Raw genomic sequence first — 22,288 nt, 5'->3', positions numbered from 1 at the left:
TTATACCCAGCCAGTTCCATCCCTAGAGATGTTATTTTATTCCTCATACATTTTTAGGTAAAAATGCACTTGATCTCTCATAAAGGCCCTCTGTCTTTGGGCCTCTGCCACCAATGCAAATGAATGAACTTCTCCAGCCTCATTTCTTCATATCTCTCCCTGAGGATAACTCAAAAATAAGCTTATCTTAAGCAGAACTACTAATCTTGCCTTTCAGCCTTTATTTCCCATGGTGCAGTACAGGTATATTTTTGCTTACTTATCCAACCCAAATATGCAAGTGTTAATTTTGTATAGACTGACACATAGTAGAAGTTCAATAAATTGGTGTTGAGGTGGGGGATATAGCATAATGGCTATGCAAAGAGATTCTCATGCCTGAGGCTTTGAAGTCCCAAGTTCAAATATATATATATAGAGAATACTACTAGGGAAAGATAAAAACAGCCTGGAGGTATGGAACAATCTGCCAATGCCTGTGTCCAGTGGAGAAGCGATTACAAAAGCCAGAATTTCTACCTTCTGCACCCCATAAAGAATTTTAGTCCACACTCTCAGAGGGGAAGCAATGTTAGGGAAAGATGACTAGAGGGCTCTGAATTCCAATTCCATCAGGATCCAGATAGAGAAGAGGAAAAAATTGAAAGACATTTGGAAGCAGTAATAGGTGTTAAGTGTGTCTTAAAAAGGAAGAGAGCACAGGACCATAGGAAAAATGAGTGATAGATAGATGATAGATAGATGGATAGATTAGATAGATAGATAGATAGATAGATAGATAGATAGATAGATAGATAGATAGATAGATAGATAGAAAAATAATAGTCAACCTCTATCTGTGACCTTGGGAGAACCACTGTTTCCAGTGGAAGGACATAGAACTCTGGTGGTATGGAATTGTATTCCTGTTGTTTCTAATTTTGTAAAACTCTATTTTTAAATAATAAAAAAAAATACTGAAACTTAGAAAAGAAAAAAAGAAGAATGAATAAATCAATCTGTGTTGAATGGATGAATAAATACTTACTGATAAATGGTCAAATATTTCCAGAAACCATTTTCTGTATCTTTGGAATATTTGACTTATTAATCACTTCTTTTCATTCTCACACTTACCATTTTGTTCTTGTTTCATCATCTTATGCTTGAGTGAATCTCCTGATACCTTACCTTTTTGTGACCAGGTTTGAGCCTCCAGTCCCCACCACGTTGAAGAAGGCTTTAGAACTGACTACTTACAGGTATCTATCTGTCTATCTATCTACTTATCTATCTACTTATCTATCTAAAAGAGATACTCTTGTTAAGTGGCTCTGATTTTTTTCATCTTTGCCCCCAAATATTCCACTTATTATTATCACTGACTTTTTAAAAATGCAGATTAAATTACACTGTGTTCATTTTGATAACTTTCCATGTCCCTCATTATCTATATAGTTTAACCTGGGCCCCAGCCCTCCCAAATAAGAGTTCATCAATAAGACTAAATCACATGGCTTGCACATTTATAAATCTGGTGTGTTACATTGTCATCTTTAAGTATTATAACAATTCCTCCATTTAAAAAAAGAGGTCTCCCCCAAACAAATGAGTGATCAAACCATGATAAAGATCTGGTGAGACCTTGAAATGCACATTACTGAGTGGAGGAAGCTAATGTGAAAAGACCACATACACACTGTATGGTCCCAATATGACGTTCAGGACTTGTAAGCCCAGTGAGATAGTATAAGATCAGTGCTTGTCAGGGCTTGGGTGTGGGAAGATGAATAGACCCAGCACAGAGGATTTTGAGGGCAACAAAACTGTTATTTCTGATAATGGTAGATACATATGTCATTATGTATTTGTCAAAACCCATCGAGTGTGCACACCAAGAATGAACCCTAGTGGAAACTATGGACTCTGAGTGATAATAGTGTGTCAGTGTAGCTTTATCTGTTTTAACAAATGCTTCTCTCTGATGCAGGTTGTTGATGTGGGGGGCCTGGGCAGGAGAGCAGGCAATAAATGGGGACACTGCTCTGTCTGCTTAGTTTTGCTATGAATCCGTAATTTCTCTAAAAATTGAAGTATATTTTAAGTGTCCCTCCAAAAAGTCTCACTATAGGATGTATAATGCGACTCAGACATTTGTTCCATTTTTGTTATGAATGAAAGAATGCTTTTTTGTGAACTCATGAATATCATTTGCTCATTTGGATTTTTTTTTCTTATCTCATCCAATTGTGTATGTATTTTCAGTTGATTATATCCATTAATGTTTGTGCTTTGACCTTGAATACTTTAAGTTAAATGCTTGGTTTGTGGTCTTTAAACGCTATCTTTTAACTCCCAGCTATCAGACATAATGGAACCTGTAAACTTACTCTGTCTCCCTCTTTGTTTCTATTCACTGACCAGCATTTGATTTTCATGGTAGTGTTATATTATTAAGGCATGCAGGAATTTCTTTCCCTTTTTTAATTCTTTTAATTTTTATGTATTCTTTTTTAAATTTCTTTATAGGGGGATTAAAGTTTTACAGTTGACAGTACATACAATAGTTTGTACATGCATAATATTTTCCAGTTTTCCACATAACAATACAACCCCCTCTAGGTTCTCTGTCACCATGTTCCAGGACCTGAACCCTCCCCCCCCCACCCCAGAGTCTTTTACTTTGGTGCAATACACCAACTCCAGTCCAAGTTCTGCTTAGTGTTTTCTCTTCTGATCTTGTTTTTCAACTTCTGCCTATGAGTGAGATCATCTCATATTCATCCTTCTGTTTCTGACTTATCTCACTTAACATGATTCCTTCAAGCTCCATCCAAGATGGGATGAAAATGGTGAAATCAGCATTTTTATAGCTGAGGAGTATTCTATTGTGTATATAGACACAACTTACTCAGCCGCTCATCTGTTGTTGAACATCTGAGTTGCTTCCAGGTTTTGGCTGTTACAAATTGTGCTGCTAAGAACATAGGTAGACACAAATCTTTCTGGATGAATGTGTTGAGTTCCATAGGATATATCCCCAGGAGAGGAATTTCAGGGCCATAGGGTAGGTCCACTTCTAGCCTTCTGAGAGTTCTCCAGACTGCTCTCCACAGAGGCTGGACCAGTTGACAATCCCACCAGCAGTGCAGAGGGTTTTTTTTTTAATTTTTTTATTTATTTTTATTTAATAAGACAAAGAGAATTTGAGAGAGGAAGGGGAGATAGGGAGGGAGAAAGAGAGACACCTTCAGCATCACTGCACTACGTGTGAAACTTTCCCCCTACAGGTGGTGACTGGGGTGCTTGCACATGGTAACATGCACATTCAAGCAACTATACCACTGCCACTACCTAGCCCCTTACTTTCCTTTTATCCCTGATTCCTTCAGCTGTTTGAGTGATGGTTCTTCAGTTAACTCAGTCACTGTTTTTACCTTAACTTCCCAAACTATTCCCTTGCTTGGCTGCTGTCATCCTCCAGTAAGTTATTCTGTATGCATTTGGGGGAGATTTTTTTAAAATTCTTGCATATTTGATGTGCTTGTTTGTTTATAGAATGGATATTTGTGTTGTTTTTGTCTCTGGTATTATTGCTGGGGCTCTGTGCTTACACAAAGATTCAACCAAACCTAATGGACAGTAGTTCTTGCCCCTTTCCTTTTCTTTTATTCTCATATAGGCAGAGAAGAGTAGAGAGACTCCTGCAGCAATGATCAACCCCATAGATGGGGACAGGGGCTTGAACCTAGGTTCTCCCACATGGCAAGAAGTGCTTGCTACAAGGTGTTCCACCCCCTGGACCCAGACTTTACTTTCTAGATGCAAGACTGCTGCCTTATTTTAAAGGTCTTGAATGAATGTTGCTCTTTAATGTCCCCAATTTAGATGTTACCATACAGAAAACTGCTCTAATGAGTCCCTTCAAAGTGAGATAGTTAGATGTCATGGTTTTTCAAAGACAGTCTTGTCATATTTGTCTACATACTTCATTGTATTTAGACATATGGCTTGTAAAAGTATCTCTCAAGTGTCAGAAAGAGAGAAAGAGAGAGCACTCAACTCATTTTTATTGAGGTACTGGTGCTAAGTTCTCTTCCAGCCTCTGTTCTTCTACCCTTGCCCCAAACAGTTTCTGCCTAATTTCAACAGGTTTGGGCAGCTCTCACACATAGGCTGACATTTGTTGATTAGATTTGTCTCCTAAGATTGTCAAAAACACATTTTGCCTTTTTTTTTTCTTTTGTTCTTATCCTTCATTAGATTTTTTAGGGACTGTTAGAACAGAAAAAAAAATGAACCAATTTTTTGCAGAAAATTATAGACTTAAAAATTCTGTCCTTAATTTTATAAAAAGAAAATATTAGCTATGGTTACATTCAGCTAATATCAATAAAGTCACATTTTGCCTAAACTCTAAGGGCCCCACTTGTTAGCTTCTAATGTCAAAAAGAGAGCAAAGAAATAAGACAAACTTTTTTTTCTTCTTGTCCTTGCCAGGCCCAACTTTTTTTTACTTCTCAGACAGAAAGGAGAGGGAGAAGGAAGAGAGGAGGGAGAGAGAGAGAGAGAGGGAGAGGGAGAGGGAGAGGGAGAGGGAGAGAGAGAGAGAGAGAGAAAGAGAGAGAGAGAGAGAGAGAGAGAGAGAGAGAGAGAGAGAACAGCACTTTAGCTTCCACAGGCATAGTGGAGGCTGGGTTTGAACCCAGGTAGTGAGCATTAGCAAAGAAGGTACCCTCCCAAGGGACTTTCCTCATTGACATAAATAAGTATTTTATGCAGCATATTTTTATATTGATTTTTCTTGAGTTACATTCAGTTATCACTGTGAAATCTGCACAATATGCTATTTTTCATTCCATTTCACAGATGAGATCAATGTAAACTTCACTACTTCTGATACATACTGTGGTAATGATGGTGATGAGAGATACGGATTTTACAGGCCAGATAGGAATAACTCACACCCACAGAAGACCATTTTCCTCATGAACTAAAACATGACATTTAAAAGATGAAGAACCAGAATGACCTTGTTCTAGTACTCTAATGACCATGAAACACCTGGTTTCTGGAGTGCTCAGTAGAACATGAGGTTTTCCAAAGCAATGCCTTCTTACTCTGCAGGGAGTCCTGGGGGTCTGTTCCACTTTGCTCTGTTACTTATCAGGCTTCCATGTACAGAGCTCATCTGCCAAAGGTACTCATCTGTCAGAAGACAACAGTGAGGGAAAAGACCAATGTGAGAAAGAGGGCATCTTTGTGATAATTCTAGGAAAGTCCGATTTTCTTTGGAGTCACCCAAATGAAACACGAATATTTTGTCCTGTCATTAATAATTAGTGCCTTGAGCATCATAGAAAGATGTATGTTGTTTTCACGTTCAAGTAACAGTTACTGGAAGAAATGAGGATGAGTGTTGTAAATGTGGTTGGTACATGGGGGGATCTGGACAGCTCCAAGCTCCATGTTCAGAAACTAGAGGGGCTCTTTCTTAGTATAACTGTGATCTATATATAAATACATGACTGATTCTATCTTATGTTTTTTGGTTTGTTTGTTTGTTCTGACTTTCCCCACCTCAGGTTTTCTTCGTAACCCCTCCATAGCTTCCTTGAAATAAAAACCAAAAACCATATAATTTTGAATGTGGAGGGTGAGGGACAGAGGTCTGGGAAGCAAGAGACTTCTCAGAAATTCTGAGATCATTTAACTCATCAGTTCAAAAGAGGCACAACTTGGCACTTTGTTAGTGGGAGACTTCCTATGCTGTGACTTTCCACCATCGTCTGACACTTGACTTTTTATCTAAGTTCTCTATGGAAGAGCCTTCCTTGTGACAACTCCATATGCTTCTCTTCCCAGGCTCACCCAAGGTTTATGTAGATAGATCTGTGAATTTAAAAGCACAAATAACTTCTGTGAACTTGAAGTTCTCAATAAGTGATGCTCAAAGACAAAGCCATTAACTTTAGGACAACCATGTTAGAACAACCTTGTAAGACCTACTCTGGAATTTTCCTTTCATTTTTTTCAAGAAGGTCAAGAGTCACAACTACCCTGGCTAATGCCTCTTGTCAGTCTGTCTCTTTCATTATATAATCACAACTGAACATCCTCTTGCATCCCCTTAATAATCAACAGGAAACAAATGGCCCAACTCAGATATGTTCACTTTTGTTTTGACTCAGAGGGAATGTTCTGGAGGGCCTTGGAGCAGTTGGAATGTAGATTGACATAGTTCTGGACATGCATCATCTTTCCTGGAGCCAGGCAAGTCGGGAGTTGGAAAAATTACATTTTGTTTTTTTCTGATATAGTTTCTCAAGAAGGGCAGACTCTTCCACTTCTCCGTGCAACCCTCCCCACATGGCTAAGCCATTTGGGGCTTTTTTGTTAATATACCAATGTTTTACATCACAGACCAACTCAACAAACTGATTTTCACAAGATAATTAAATGTCATGAAAAGAAGAAAGAGGCTTCTCAGGATAAATATCTCCAAAGTGGGTGGAAGGATTTGCACTGGCAAGATGACTAGTCCCTAACAATGCAGCTGGTTGCTGTAATTACAGTAAATGCTAAAACCAAGAGTGTATTGATTATAATACTTACAATGAGACAAGAAATGGGACATGAAGCTTTTCGTCTGTATCTATTCAGAATGCATTCCTTGCAAGTAAGTAGGTGGGAGTTATTTGCATCCTAGCTATTGAGTTTCTGTGAATATCATGAACCAGTAAAATCTAAGATTCTCAAACTCCATTAAATAAATTATTCAATGCTGTTTATCTAGCCTAAGCAGGCTTCTTATAACCACATCATTTCCTTATCCAACTTCACTTAAATAACTTGGCTAAGTCTTGGTCTCTCTCTCTCTCTCTCTCTCTCTCTCTCTCTCTGTGTGTGTGTGTGTGTGTGTGTGTGTGTGTGTGTGTGTATGTGTGTGTGTGTGTGTGTGTGTCCCTCTCTAATTCTCTCTTTCTCTTCAGGCTCTTTCTCAATCTCACTTCTTCTCCTTCTGGAAGTAAAAAATATGAAGGCTGAATCAAATGCCAGTTGAGTCTGATGATTAGTGAAACATTAGTTTGAAGGTTCATTACACTGAACTTTCAGTGTTGAGATACTTAGAATTACATGGACTATTTTTCTTTTCTTCCCTGAAGAAATATAGTGATATCTCTAGTCTTGGAACAGACACATTATTTGTGAAGTGGCATGGATAGGTTTAAGTCTCTTACAATTAAATGTACCCTGTAACACATTAATACCTGCCCGACTTAACTATAATCTTGTAACCCATATGCTAATATAGCCAGTTTATGAATAAGACCAAATTTCTTGAGAGAATAAAATTTTATTTTTAAAATCTTTCTTTTTAAAATATTTTATTATCAGATAGAGACAGAGAGAAATTGGGAGAGGAGAGGGAGATAGAAAGGGAAAGAGATAGAGAGACACCTGCAGCCCTGCTTCACCATTTGTGAAGCTTTCCCCTGCATGTGGGGACCAGGGGATTGAACCTGCATCCTTGTGCATTGTAATGTGTGCACTTAACCAGGTGCACCACCACCTGGGCCCAGAAAATGAAATTTTATAGTTTACTTCAATGTTAACCTTCCTAATAATGGTCAAATTCATTTTTGAGAAACACATAGCTACTTGAGTCTTCTTGTTCTAGAATTTGAGTCAGCACAACTGTTATAAAATGTTTAGATTCATATCTGATTCAACGTTCTTCTTAAGGGAGAGAGGTGATCTGACTATCAAACCCACACCCACTTCCTCTTCTAGAATGTGTTCCTTCTCTGTTGGGGATTATTAAGTGGAAAAAAGAGGAAAGAATGTGGAAGTTTCCTGTTTGACTGTCTAATTGTTTGGTTTTTACACTGTGTAGTGGACATAATTATGGGTAGACTGTTCAGGGTGTGTAAGTGGACACTCCTGTGTAGCATTCCTGCAGGTTCTTAAGGGTCTGTCTATGGGGCACTCCCCATGAGTCAGTTTCCTGATATGGAAGATCTCATTCTGGCTTGACTTCATCCTTCCTCCATTTATCCCAGAGCTCACAACATAAGAACACTAGTTCATAGCTTCTAGCTTCTGGCATCTTCATGCTCCGTAACAGAGAACCAACCAGTCAATTCATCATTGATCTCATTGCATATCAGGTTTCCATGAAGCTAAAATGCAAACAAGTTAACTCAAGTCACACTCTAGTGTCCATCTGACCCATCTCCCCAAGGGAAAATCACTCAGGTTTATCATGCTAAGTTGTACAGAGTCAGGGTGCTTTGCAGTCAGTAGTCACTGTCTGAAAATCACCTTTGTCATCTTTCTCTTCTTCAGTACATCAGAGGAATTAGATTTACTATCTATCTAGTAGATCATCACTGGGCCCAACTGAGTGAAGGATGGAGGATGTTCAGAGACACACCAACTTTACAAATGCTTCCGACGAGTCACTTTGGATCCTGGGAACTAGGAATCCTCTCTTGGCTTCAGAGAGGAGTCTGACATCCTCCTTCCTTTTCCTGAAAGAAGCAAGGTTGGATGTTCACTGCTCCATAGGGATCTACACTTCCTCAAACATACAAAGTGTACCGGAGAGAATGAATGTCTTAGAGAACTGAAAGCAAAGCGGTTTTCCAGGAGAAGAACAAAAAAAAAAAAAAAAAAAAAAAGCAAAAGTGATGGATAGATGAAGGAAAGAATAAGATATTTACTCATTAGCTAGAATTTTTCCCTTCAAATTCCTAGCTCTGCTCCTGGATAAAGCAGGCATTGTGCCAATGTGTACTGACATCAGCTGTCAACTCTAGAGAGGAGTCTGCAGGTGAATTAGACATCACACACTTAACTGTGGTCCCAAATAGTTTAGATAATGCTTCACAGACACATTCTGAAGTAGGCTGAATAATGCCAACCACCCCCTAAGATGTTCCCTTTCTAACCACAGAAAATTGATCATATGTATCTTGTAAAGTAAAAATCAATTAGCTGTGTAGGTCCAATGTAATCACAGATTTTTTTTTTACTTTTATTATTTTTATATTAGTATATGCATGCTTGAGAGGGGGAGAGGCCAGAGTAACCACTTCACTTTGGCATATGCAGTACCAGGAACTGAACTCTTGCCTAGAAGTCTTTTTGTTCTTGTTATTTTTTTATTGCCACCAGAGTTATTGCTGGGGTTTGGTGCTTACATGATGAATCCACCACTCCTGGTAGCCATTTTTCCCTTTTCCTTTTCTTTCTTTTTTCCTTTGTTTGACAGGACAGAGAAATTGAGAGGAAAAGGGTGATAGAGAGGGAGAGAAAAAGAGAGATACCTGCAGCCCTGCACATGAAGCATTCCCTGCCCCTGCAGCTAAAGGCCAGTGACTTGAACTTGGGTCCTTCTACATGGTAATATTTGCACTCAATTGAGTGTACCACCTCCTAGCCCCACTTATAAGTCCTGCACTCAGTCTGCTGTATCACTTCCCTGACCACAGCAGATATCCTTTTAACGTGGATACAGGAGGGTTAGAATCGAAGAGAAGCATGTGATAACTGGAGTAGAAGTTAAGTGCTCCACGCATGATTCCAGACCTAGAGAAGCCAATAGATGATAAAGGGAATGACAGTAAATGCTGTGCCTATTTGTAATATCCAAAACCTGAAAGCAACCCAGGTATCCAACAACAGATGAGTGACTGAGCAAGTTGTGGTATATATACACAATGGAATACTACTCAGCTGTAAAAAATGGTGACTTCATCGTTTTCAGCCGATCTTGGATGGAGCTTGAAAAAATCATGTTAAGTGAAATAAGTCAGAAATAGAAGGATGAATATGGGATGATTTCACTCTCAGGCAGAAGTTGAAAAACAAGATCAGAAAAGCAAATACATGTAGGACCTGAACTGGAATTGGCATATTGCACCAAAGTAAAAGACTCTCGGGTGGGTGGGTGGGGAGAATACAGGTCCAGGAAGGATGACAGAGGACCTAGTGGGGGTTGTATTGTTATATGGAAAACTGAGAAATGTTATGCATGTACAAACTATTGTATTTACTGTCGAATGTAAAACATTAATTCCCCAATAAAGAAATTAAAAATAAATAAATAAATGTGCCTTAGAGCTTCTGGGGGGGAGGGGATTTTAAAAGGGCTCAGTCAATACATTTGACTATAGGCCATTGAGACTGAGCTTGGGCTTCTTACTTCCAGAATGAGCAAGACAGTACTAAACCTGTGGTACTTCAATCCAGATCCGTGTTGATTTCTCACCACCACAAACCAAGACACATTTCATGCCCTTGGTCACCATCTGGTATTCCTTTCACAATCAAGAGTTTCTCTTTCTCTCTCCGCTTTCACTTCCTTCATGGCAGGTGTCAGTTCTTTCTGCGGCTTTCTCCCTCTCTATCTCAAGAAGCTGAAGCTGATGATTTTGTCAGCATGACATCTGAATCCTACAGCTCTCATGCCCTGTGGTTCACAAGCTGTATGCTGCTGACTTGCCTACCTTCTACCTTCTTCACCTACGACCTGGCTTTTGGCCCAGTTACACTGGGGAGTATTAGGAGATGGTACTGAAAAAGGTGGTTTCTTGTGATTTTTTTTGGGGGGGAGGGCAGCAGTTGTATTGACCCTTGAGTTAAACAGCTAGTGAAATTCTTTGCACAGTCTATCTTTTGGAATCAAAATGAGACACAGCACTTATTTTTTTTTATCAATGAGAAAAAGGATAGCTCTCATTTTTAACGTGAAATAAATGCTCTGGAAGGGATTTTTTTTATTTTTATTCATTTATTTTAGTAAGAGGGATACACAAAGATAAAGAGAGAGTGAGAGAGAGACCAGAGCACTGCTCAACTCTAGTTGATGGTGTTGCTAGGGATTGAACCTGGGACATCAGAGCCGTGGCATAAAGATCCTTTGCATAATCATTATGCTGTCTCTCCAGCCTCTGAAAGAGATCTTATGAGAGTATGGGACCTTCTCTAGCTTTTCCCTCAACTTGAAAGACCAAGTAGATTCAGTCAAGTTAGTTTGGACAAATTGGTGAAGAAAAACACTAACCTGGTACAAATTTGAAATTTAAGACTAAATTGTATTATATATATCTTTATGTGATACTGGAGAATAAACCCAGAAACTGAAGTGTGCATTAAATTGACTTCCCAAGCTACTTTTTTTTTTTTTTGCCTCCAGGGTTATTGCCGGGCTGGGTACCTGCACTATGAATCCACTGCTCCTGGAGGATTTTTTTCCCCTTTTGTTGCCCTTGTTACTTATTGTTGTTGTTGTTGTTGTTATGTTGTTGGATAGGACAGAGAAAAATCAAGAGAGGAGGGAAGACAGAGAGGAGGAGAGAAAGATAAACACCTGCAGACCTGCTTCACTGTCAGTGAATCGACCCCCCTCCTGCAGGTGGGGAGCTGGGGACTTGAACCGGGATCCTTATGCCGGTCCTTGCACTTTGTGCCATGTGTGCCTCCCCCAAGCCACTTTTTATTTCATAGTTTTGTAGTGGGAGGAAGGGATGCCAAAGCAACACTCCACCTGATCCCCAGGGTGTCCATGGTGCTCCTATCCAGTGTTGGGGATCATACCTAGGATCTTGTGAGTTGCTAGCATGCATGCTGCCCACTAATCACCCTTCATGAACCCAAGTTATGGTTCATTATCTCCTATGTTTGCCTTGAACTGTTACAAAGATTTGGACATTAAGTTAGGTAGTATCAGCAGTGGTTTCATAAATGTTTGTTTTCTGTCTTCTAGTTAGACAGAAAATTCAAGTTTTAGAGTTTTTAGGAATCACTGTTCTAGCAATGAAAAGATTGTCTTTTCAATGTCCTTCATAGATACTATTCACCTCCTAATGTCTCTAATTAACATCTACTCACTGTCAGCCAAAGTTGTGAAAATGAGGAAGCAATGAAAATTATAATGTCCTTCCTCACATCAGCTGAAATTCTATATAAATCTCATACCTCTTTCTTGGATAAATCAATTTTCTGTGGAAATATGTAGATAAATATGTGGAACAATCAATATTTCTCTTGTTATCTAATTAAACACAGGATGAAATATATGCAAAAAGCACTTTGAAAGTACACTCTGATTCTGAAGTCAGATGACTTGTTGAGGTTTCTTTCTTTCTTTCAGAATGTGACTGAACTTGGCCTTACTCCCAAATCTATAGCCTGTGACATTCCAGACTTGACCTCACAATCTTTCTGGCATTGTTTCTCTGCTCCTTGAGTGGCTCCATTTTCCCAAATCTGGACACAAAGTATCCACCTGTCATCTACAAAACTACCATTTCATGTGCCCCATAATTAATCTGCAGATATGGGTGATCAGAGAGAGGAAGACTCCCCTCTCTTTCCTTGTCTCTCACCTCTTAATATTTTCTTCCTGTTTCCTCCTTGAAATTTAATCAGAAGTTTCTCTCCTTAGCACTTATAGGATACATTCAGACTCCCACCAGCTTGTTGAGAAATTCCTTTTAAAAGAAGCGCAGAGCCCTCATTGAAAGGAACTCTGATAGACACATTTGATTTTACATTTCACACACATAAATGGCATCACAGATTGACCAATAAAGGCGAACCTTTTTTGTTTCCTCCTGGCTAATTGTTGTTGCAGGCAGAGTGGTTGCTCAAGTCTCAGTGTGGAGTCTGTGGAAGATGAAGAGCATGATGGTGCAGGGCATGACTGGAGAATGAAAAGACCTGTCACAATTTCCTTGATCTTGGGGCCTCTAAGAGTCTCAGAAGCTCACAGAGTCATTGGGAGGTGAAATTTACCTCATGAACGTGGAAATAACCTGTAAGGCCTCCACTACTATACAGGTGTTTGTTATGATTATTCCCATGATGTTCATGTAAAGCAACAAACAGACCAAGTGCAGCTGAGATAGTTGTGAGGCAATGACTCACAGTTTGCACTTGACAAGCTTCCCAGATTTAGCAACATCTTGACTGTGTTTGGCTAGGAAACTCTGCAAGGATCTGTTTTCTGGGGGAGAAACTAAGGGCTTCCTTCTCTCTCTCAGGCTCAAATGAGTGAGACTGTCCTTTCTTTTTTTTTTTTTAACAAGTCCACCTCCACTCCAGATGGTATAAGGAAGCACAGTGGCAGGACAAAATAACAAACAACAGCAATTACACTTTTTCAAATCTTCGTCCATTTGTATGCAATTCAGGAGACTGTTTGAGGACAGCTTCAAGGATAAACAAGATCAGCGGAATATAAGATATCAATGATTCAGATGCTGGGAAGAGTGAAATGACATTTATTTATGCAGGCTGGGATAAACAGTTTTATTTTTGAGTCAGTTCTCCATCTCTCCTTGGCTCAGACCCACAGGAGGAAGAGGAGAAGGTGTCAGCAGCTGGAGGAGTACTCTCCACATTTGGGAGAATGCCAGGTTCAGGAGAAACATCCAGAATAGGAAGAAAGGTGGTGGCAGCTGACAGGGAGTTGAGGAAGCAGTGACTCATTTCTGCCCTTGACTCTTTTTGCTTCTGGATGCTGCCAGAGTCATTTTATTAGCCCCCTCCTTGTCTCCTGTTCCTCCAAAAGTTATCAGGAAAACACCTAGTTGCCAAGTATAGCATTCTTCTTTCTATCTGTTTTCTCTCTCTCTTACTTTCCCCAGAACAGTACTTGGGGATGACCTCTTGAATTTCGCATTCTTGCTGACTGCTGATTCTCCTCCAGGATCTGCCCTGACTCCTTCAACTCCTTCCTACGGTGAGGAGGTGGTACCCAGGATTTTGTGGTGGCCCTTTCCCTTCCTCTCATAACGTAACCAACTCATGGTTTTTAGATAATCAGTTTTATCATTTTCTAACACTATAGCTTCATCTCTTATTCCTCTCCTCATTTTAAATGGCATGTATAATTAGATGGGTCTTATCCATATCCTGATTCACTCTTTTTTAAAACATAAAACATTTCTTCTTTTCCCATATCCACTGTGTCACGGTATCTAGTTAAATTTTATCTTAGTCAATCTATGTTCTAATTATTAAAAAAAAGAAATTAAATAAGACATCTATTTAAAAAATTTCTTTATCTGTTCCTGTACGATAGGTTAACCTATTTCTATGGTTATAGAAGTTTTATTTGCTCTTGATTTAACCATTTTTTTATTGATATGGCTTTTATTTTTCTATTCTGTCATTCTTCAGTTGTTGTGTTTTGATTACAAGCCACGCTATACTAAAGACCTTTATGACAAGTGCAGTCACCTACCTCAGAAATTACAACAATAGTATCTGAGGCAAGAATTGATGCAGTTCAACCAATACCATTTAGCCAAACAATACCTCCAGTCCAAGAATAAATAGCAACCAAACAAAAGAAAAAGAGACAGGAAAAAAGGGAAAAAAGAATAGACAATTATGCAAATCTACTGTCCACTATAAATTCTATGGCTAGAAAGGGGAGAAAGGGAAGTAGAGAAGACACACACACACACACACACACACATAGAGTCCACTCTGAGTCAGATTTCTTCCCCAAAATAATTCACAAGTGAGAATCAGTGAATTCAGAAAACAAAAGAGGGAAGAAGGAAGAAATGAATTTTAAAAAGGAAGGAAGGAAGGAAGGAAGAAGAAGAAAGGAAGAGCAGTGAAAGGAAAGTTTGTTTTTTTTTAATTAGCTAGGAGGATGGAAAAAGGAGAGTGGAGAGAAGAGATAGAGAGAAACAAGTTCCTCTCACAATAGATAGGACACCTAGTCACCTAGCAATGGAAAAAACAATAATGGTTAATTTTAGTCAACATGAAGAAGGTGGATGGAAAGGGAACACGTGTATATAATAATAGTAGTGATAAGATAAAATAAAATAAAATAAAATAAAATAGAGTAGAAAGTCCCTAACAGTCAGTCTACAGCTTGAATTGCTCGATTGGCTGCAGGCCTTTGATTATTTCTGAGCTCACACCCCCCCACACCCCAGTACCAGCCCAAAGGGGCAGCTTAGCCTCTTCTAGCAGGTTCCCCGCTGAGCTTTTCTTTACCAAGATTTCTGGCTCACCAGGGGTGTCATTTCAAGACTCTTCCTTTAAATTTTCTTTTTTTTTTTTTTTTAAGTGTCTGGAGCGCTACTTGAGTGACAAAATACCTGACCAATCAGAACCTCATCCTTGCCTTGGAAAAACTACCTGGAGGGTTTTTTCTTTTTTTTTTTTTAATGTTCCCCATTTTATACTAGAGGATCTGTAAGTCAGAAGCTGCAGCTTACCTCTCAATATTGCAAATTAAAACTATATTCTATCAGATTCCAAAAGCTCTGGTCTTGACCACTGTGCTGTACTCTTTCCTTTTATTTTATCATGTCATTGTTTTCTTGTGAAAGCCATACTCCTTATCTGTTTGTATTCTTTTAAACATTTTTAAAGGGAAAAAAAATGCTTTCTAAGAGTCTGGGAAAGCATCTTCTCACGTTTTTCTGTTAAAAAATATTTATGAGTTGTCTACTTTTTAAAACTTGTGGATTACTTACTATGTGGTAAAGTTGGTAAAAGTTTTGAGAATGGGGTACAGTAAGCTTCTGCTTTCTTATTCTGAATCTCTTGTGTTTGTGTCCGTTTTAGGGGAGAGAGTTGGCCTGCTCATAAATCCCATCACTCTCTTGCTGCTATTTCTGTCTAGCAAATTATTTCCTTTTTCACAAGGCAATAAAAGGTCACTGGAAGGAAGAATATCATATTCACTCTCATAAAATAAAGTTAAACAGTATTTAGCATTTATATCTTTCCAGTGTAGTGAACAAAATATGGCTTATTGGACTCAAGGAAGACCTGTGATACCAAAAAAGATAAATCTAATGATTTGTTTTAATGCAGGAAGATGAATCTTGCACATTCTGCCCCTAGCAAAAACATGTTAGCATTGTCCTAGTTCTCTAGAACATTAGCTACAGTAGCAAAGAAGACCTGGCTTCGCAGTGTGTGGCTTCCCAAATGCTCATTTTGTTGTCCAGGGCTGCACCTAAGGAAAACTCTGGAACAAGTTCAATTCATTTTAACTCTTACGTGCTTTGTTTTTTATATTACTTATTGAGACAAGATATACATACTAGTCTATATTTGCAAGAAAGTACAGAAAATTAAAATGTCAACTATTTATTCTAATTTTCTTTCCTCTCAGAAATGGCTATGAAATTGTAAAATTTTCTGACTTTTCCTTATGGGTTGTCAGAAAATGAATTGATTCTTTTTTTAGGGAAGCGTATCTGTGGCTTAAAAAATTAGCAAAGGTGAACTAGAGAGATATCATAATGGTTATGCAAACCAACTCTCAAACCTGAGGCACTGAATATCCCAGGTTCAATCCCCAGCAGCACCATAAGCTAGAGTTGAGCAGTGCTCTGGTAAAAACAAATTAGAAAATACATTATTAAAACTGACATTGGAATCTAATACAAATGCAAATGTTTATAAAATGTGTATACATTTTCTTTATAAACTTATTTTGCCTAAAATTGCTTTTAAATACTTATTTGTAGCTTCCAGTCATTTTTGTTACCATAACTAAGATATGGTTGGTATGTTGGTGCCTATGGACAGTTCAGATATCACAACCTAAAATTGCTTCTTATAAACTAAGTTGCTTTAAATAATTCCATGAAGCTTTCTTTTCAGTAAGGATAGTGATGAAATTTTCAATAGAAAAAAAAAACAAAGGATGCATGTTTCAAGCTGTAATGAGGTCAGTTTTGTCCTTTGGCATTTTAGCCATTTCCCAAAGTTTTGCTTTTCCACACTGAGAAAAGTCTACCTACTTTTGAATTGTGATATTTTTCTCTTTTTAAAATATTTTTAAAATTGTATTTATTGTTGTATAGAGACAGAGAGAAATTGAGAGGAGAGGGGAAGATAGATATCTGCAGCCTGCTTCACCACTTGTGAAGCTTTCTCCCTCCAGTTAGGGACCAGGGCCTTGAACCTGGGTCCTTGCAAACTGTGATATGTGTGCTTAACCAAGTGCACCAAGCCCTGGCCCCAAATTGTGTTAATTTTCTCTAAAGTTATTTACAACGAAAGAGCATCTATCTAATATCACTTTACTGCTCAGAATATTTTTTCCAATTTCTTTCTTGCACATTTTTTTTGTAATTATCAAATAAAAATCTGCCATGTGCCTTTAGAAAGTCTTTGTAAGGGATTTCCTTCATAGAGCAGCAGAATGTGGCCTTCCTTATTATCTGTCTAATTAAAACATTGCAACCTGGGGAAGCTATCAGTCAGTTCTCAGTAAATGGCACTTATTTTGATCTCCTTTGGTACAGCAAGAAAAATGGTAAAGTGAATAGAAATGTCCTGGTCCGGGGGTCGGGTGGTGGCGCAGTGGGTTAAGCGCATGTGGCGCAAAGCGCAGGGACCGGCGTAAGGATCCCGGTTCGAGCCCCCGGCTCCCCACCTGCAGAGAAGTCGCTTCACAGGCGGTGAAGCAGGTCTGCAGGTGTCTATCTTTCTCTCCCCTTCTCTGTCTTCCCCTCCTCTCTCCATTTCTCTCTGTCCTATCCAACAACGAATTGCGTCAACAAGGGCAATAATAATAACCACAACGAAGCTACAACAAGGGCAACAAAAGGGGGGGGGAAATGGCCTCCAGGAGCGGTGGATTCATGGTGCAGGCACCGAGCCCAGCAATAACCCTGGAGGAGGAAAAAAAAAAAAAAAGAAATGTCCTGGTCCCTAAAATTAGATATAAATCCACTAATATGCAACTTACAGAATCCTCTGGGTCTTCAGAAATGGCATCAAGTAATTTATTTTGACATAAATCAAATTGTTTTCACTCCACAGCTCAGCTGTGCTGAGATCATTTTTCAAAGAAACTTAACAGGTCAAGTTTGTTCATGCCTTCTGGAATCTTACACCTATATTTTCCCAACTGATTCTCTAGAATTTGAATCAAAGACCATACATCAATGTTTAACTCTAGTACTTACTAGACTCATCATTCTGGCACCCATTTTGCTCTCTCTCTCTCCCTCTCTACCCCCCTCCTTCAGCAAAACCTTAATGTTCTTTGTCAAAATGGTAGTCTTAAAGAGGGTAGTGTCAATATTGTTCTTATTATCATTAGTAGAAAAATATTGTGCTGTATTGTCAAATGCAAGGGATGGTCTTAATAATTGTATCAATTATTATACCAGTTCATTACACCAATCATATATTTTCTTGTGTTCCAAAAATATCAGTAATATCATGTGACATTGGCCCAATAATAGTTTGCCTTTTAAAATATTTCTTTGACTTATACTTCTTAAAGATTGTCAAGCAAGGGAGTCAGGTGGTAGCACAGCGGGTTAAGTGCATATGATGCAAAGCACAAGGACCAGCGGAAGGCCCTGGTTTGAGCCCCTGACTCCCCACCTGCAGGGGAGTCGCTTCACAGGAGGTGAAGCAGGTCTGCAGGTGTCTATCTTTCTCTCACCCTCTCTGTCTTCCCCTTCTCTCTATTTCTCTCTGTCCTATCCAACAATGACGACATCAATAATAACTACAACAATAAAACAAGTACAACAAAATGAATAAATAAATAAAATATAAAAAATATTGTCAAGAAAATAACCTATTCAACTTATGTTTAATGAGTATTCATAAACATTATGACTTTGAGATATTTACAGAATAACTAAGAAATAATTTCTCAAGAAAATTATTATTTTTTTGTTCTATAATATAGTTTTTCTTAGTGATTTAATAATAGTTTACAAGGTTTTAAGATTACAGAGGGATAGTTCCACACTGAACCCTATACCAAAGTTCTGTGTGTTACAAAGATAACTACCACAGTTCTTGCAAAGTAAGTTTAGGAGGGCCAGGCGGTGGTGCACCTGGTTAAGCATGCATAGTACTACACCTAAAGACTCACACCCAGGTTCAAGCCCCCTCTTCATGAATGGTGAAGAGGGTCTACAGGTGTCTTTCTCTCCTTCTCTCTGTCTCCTCCTCATCCTCTCTGAATTTCTCTATGATCTAAAAAAAAAAAAAAAATTGGTTGCCAGAAGCGGTGGATTCTTTTTTTTTTTAAATTTATTTAAGAAAGTAGACATTAACAAAACCATAGACTAAGAGGGGTACAATTCCGCAAAATTCCCATAACCTGATCTCCATATCCCATCCCCTCCCCTGATAGCCTTCCCATTCTCTATCTCTCTGGGAGTATGGATCCAGGGTGGTTGTGGGTTGCAGAGGGGGGAAGGTCTGGCTTCTTCTGTAATTGCTTCCCCGCTGAACATGGGCATTGACTGGTCGATCCATACTCCCAGTCTGCCTCTCTCTTTCCCTAGTAGGGTGGGGGGTCTGAGGAAGTGGAGCTCCAGTACACATTGATGGGGTCGTCTGTTCAGGGAAGTCTAGAAGAAAATTATTTTATAGCATAAAGGGACCAGACAAATGTTAAGAGAGACAGTATATATTATGATGGTCTGTGCACACAATTCATGTCAGATCTTGAATAGATTATGTAATAAGAGACATTGTTTTCTTACATATGAAGGAAAAAAGCAGGGTAGGATGTATCCAATACCTAAAAGTGAGTTGTTTAAGTAAAAGAACGGTATACAAATTCACTACTTGTGTAAAACAACAATATGAGCTCTAGTTCAGGAAGTAGCAATTTCGTTTTGGAAGCAGTGGATTTAGTTAGGAAACATGCATGCTCTTCTCTCCACCACGAAGTGTAATGAAATCTTAGACAACACATTTGACTTAATACAGCTTTCTCTATAGATTGTCTCTCCATAAAATGAACGGAAGACATTGACCATGTCCAACTTTACAATTTAAAGTGAAAGAGTCAGGAGGCAGGTTTACAGAGCAGCAGCAGCTGTGTTTCTCTCTTCTACTCTCCTGGGTCAATTAGGAATACAAAAAGAGACCACCTGTGAGCACAACAAGAAAGGACTAAATATCACAACAGACACCACAGAAATTCAGCATATCATGTGAGACTTCTATGAACAACTATATGCCACCAAGCTAGAGAACCTGGAAGAAATGGACAATTTCCTAGATACCTACAAATTTCCAAAATTAAGTAAAGAGCAATTAGATAACATGAACAGGCCCATCACAGCTAAAGAAATTGAAACAGTTATCCAAAAGCTTCCCAAGAATAAAAGTCCTGGACCAGATAGTTTTACAAATGAATTCTACAGAACCTTCATAGAAGAACTAATACCACTACTTTTAAAAGTCTTCCAGAAGACTGAAGACACTGAAATACTTCCTTCCAGCTTCTATGAAGCCAAAATCACTTTGATACAAAGGCAGACAGGGACACAACCAAAAAGGAAAACTACAGACCAATATCTCTGATGAACATAGATGCTAAAATGTTGAACAAAATTCTAGCCAACCAGATACAGCAGTTTATTAAAAAGATTGTTCATCATGACCAAGTGGGGTTTATTCCAGGCATACAAGGTTGGTTCAATATATGTAAATCAATCAACATGATCCACCACATCAACAAAGGCAAATCCAAAAACCACATGGTCATATCAATAGATGCAGAGAAAGCCTTTGACAAAATACACCATCCCTTTATGATCAAAACACTACAAAAAAATGGGAATAGATGGAAAATGTGTCAAGACAGTGGAGTCTATATATAGAAAACCTACAGCCAACATCATACTCAATGGTGAAAAACTGGAAGCATTTCCCCTCAGATCAGATACTAGACAGGGCTGCCCACTATCACCATTACTATTCAAAATACTGTTGGAAGTTCTTGCCATAGCAATCAGGCAGGAGCAAGGAATTCAGGGGATACAGATTGGAAAAGAAGTCAAACTCTCCCTATTTGCAGGTGACATGATAGTATACATGGAAAAACCTAAGGAATACAGCAAGAAGCTTTTGGAAATCATCAGGCAATACAGGAAGGTGTCAGGCTACAAAATTAACAATCAAAAGTCAGTGGCATTCCTCTATGCAAACACTAAGTTAGAAGAAGAAGAAATCCAGAAATCAATTCCTTTTACTATAGCAACAAAAATAATAAAATATCTAGGAATAAACCTAATCAAATAAGTGAAAAACTTGTATACTGAAATTTATGAGTCACTACTCAAGGAAATTTAAAAAGACACAAAGAAGTGGAAAGATTTTCCATGCTCATGGGTTGGAAGCATTAATATCATCAAAATGAATATTCTATGCAGAGCCATCTACAAATTTAATGCTATCCTCATCAAGATCCCAAACACATTTTTTAGGAGAATAGAACAAATGCTACAAATGTTTATCTGAAACCAGAAATGACCTAGAATTGCCAAAACAATCTTGAGAAAAAAGAATGGAACTGGAGGCATCACACTCCCAGATCTCAAATTGTATTATAGGGCCATTGTCTTCAAAACTGCTTGGTACTAGAACTTGAATAGACACACTGACCAGTGGAATAGAATTGAGAGCCCAGAAGTAAGCCCCTACACCTATGGACATCTAATCCTTGACAAAGTTGCCCAGAGTATTAGATGGGGAAAGCAGAGTCTCTTCAACAAATGGTGTTGGAAAAAAATGGGTTGAAACATGCAGAAGAATAAAACTGAACCACTATATTTCACCAAATACAAAAGTAAATTCCAAGTGGATCAAGGACTTGGATGTTAGACCAGAAATTTTCAGATACTTAGAGGAAAATATTGGCAAAACTCTTTTCCACATAAATTTTAAAGACATCTTCAATGAAAGGAATCCAATGACAAAGAAGACTAAGGCAAGCAGAAACCTATGAGACTACATCAAATTAAAAGGCTTCTGCACAGCAAAAGAAACCACTACCCAAAACAAGAGACCCCTCACAGAATGGGAGAAGATCTTTACATCCCATATGTCAGACAAGAGGCTAATAACCAAAGTAGATAAAGAGCTTGCCAAATTCAACCATTGAAAACAAATAACCCCTTCGAAAATGGGGGGAGGACATGGACAGAATATTCACCACAGAAGAGTTCCAAAGGGCCGAAAAACACATGAAAAAATGCTCCGAGTCTTTGGTTGTCAGAGAAGCAAATAAAGACAACAATGAGATACCACTTCACTCCTGTGAGAATGTCATACATCAGAAAAGATAACAGCAGCAAATACTGGAGAGGTTATGGGGTCAAAGGAACCCTTCTGCATTGCTAGTGTGAATGTAACTTGGTTACAACCTCTGTGGAGAACAGTCTGGAGAACTCTCAGAAACCTCCTGCAATTCCTCTCCTGGGGATATATCCTAAGAAACCCAACACACCGATCCAAAAAAATCTGTGTACACATATGTTCTTGG

This window comes from Erinaceus europaeus, chromosome 6 (genome assembly GCF_950295315.1).
Source record: "Erinaceus europaeus chromosome 6, mEriEur2.1, whole genome shotgun sequence".
Classification (NCBI taxonomy): Eukaryota; Metazoa; Chordata; class Mammalia; order Eulipotyphla; family Erinaceidae; genus Erinaceus; species Erinaceus europaeus.
The sequence above is the reverse complement of the archived record's forward strand: the minus strand, read 5'-3'. Positions refer to the sequence as shown.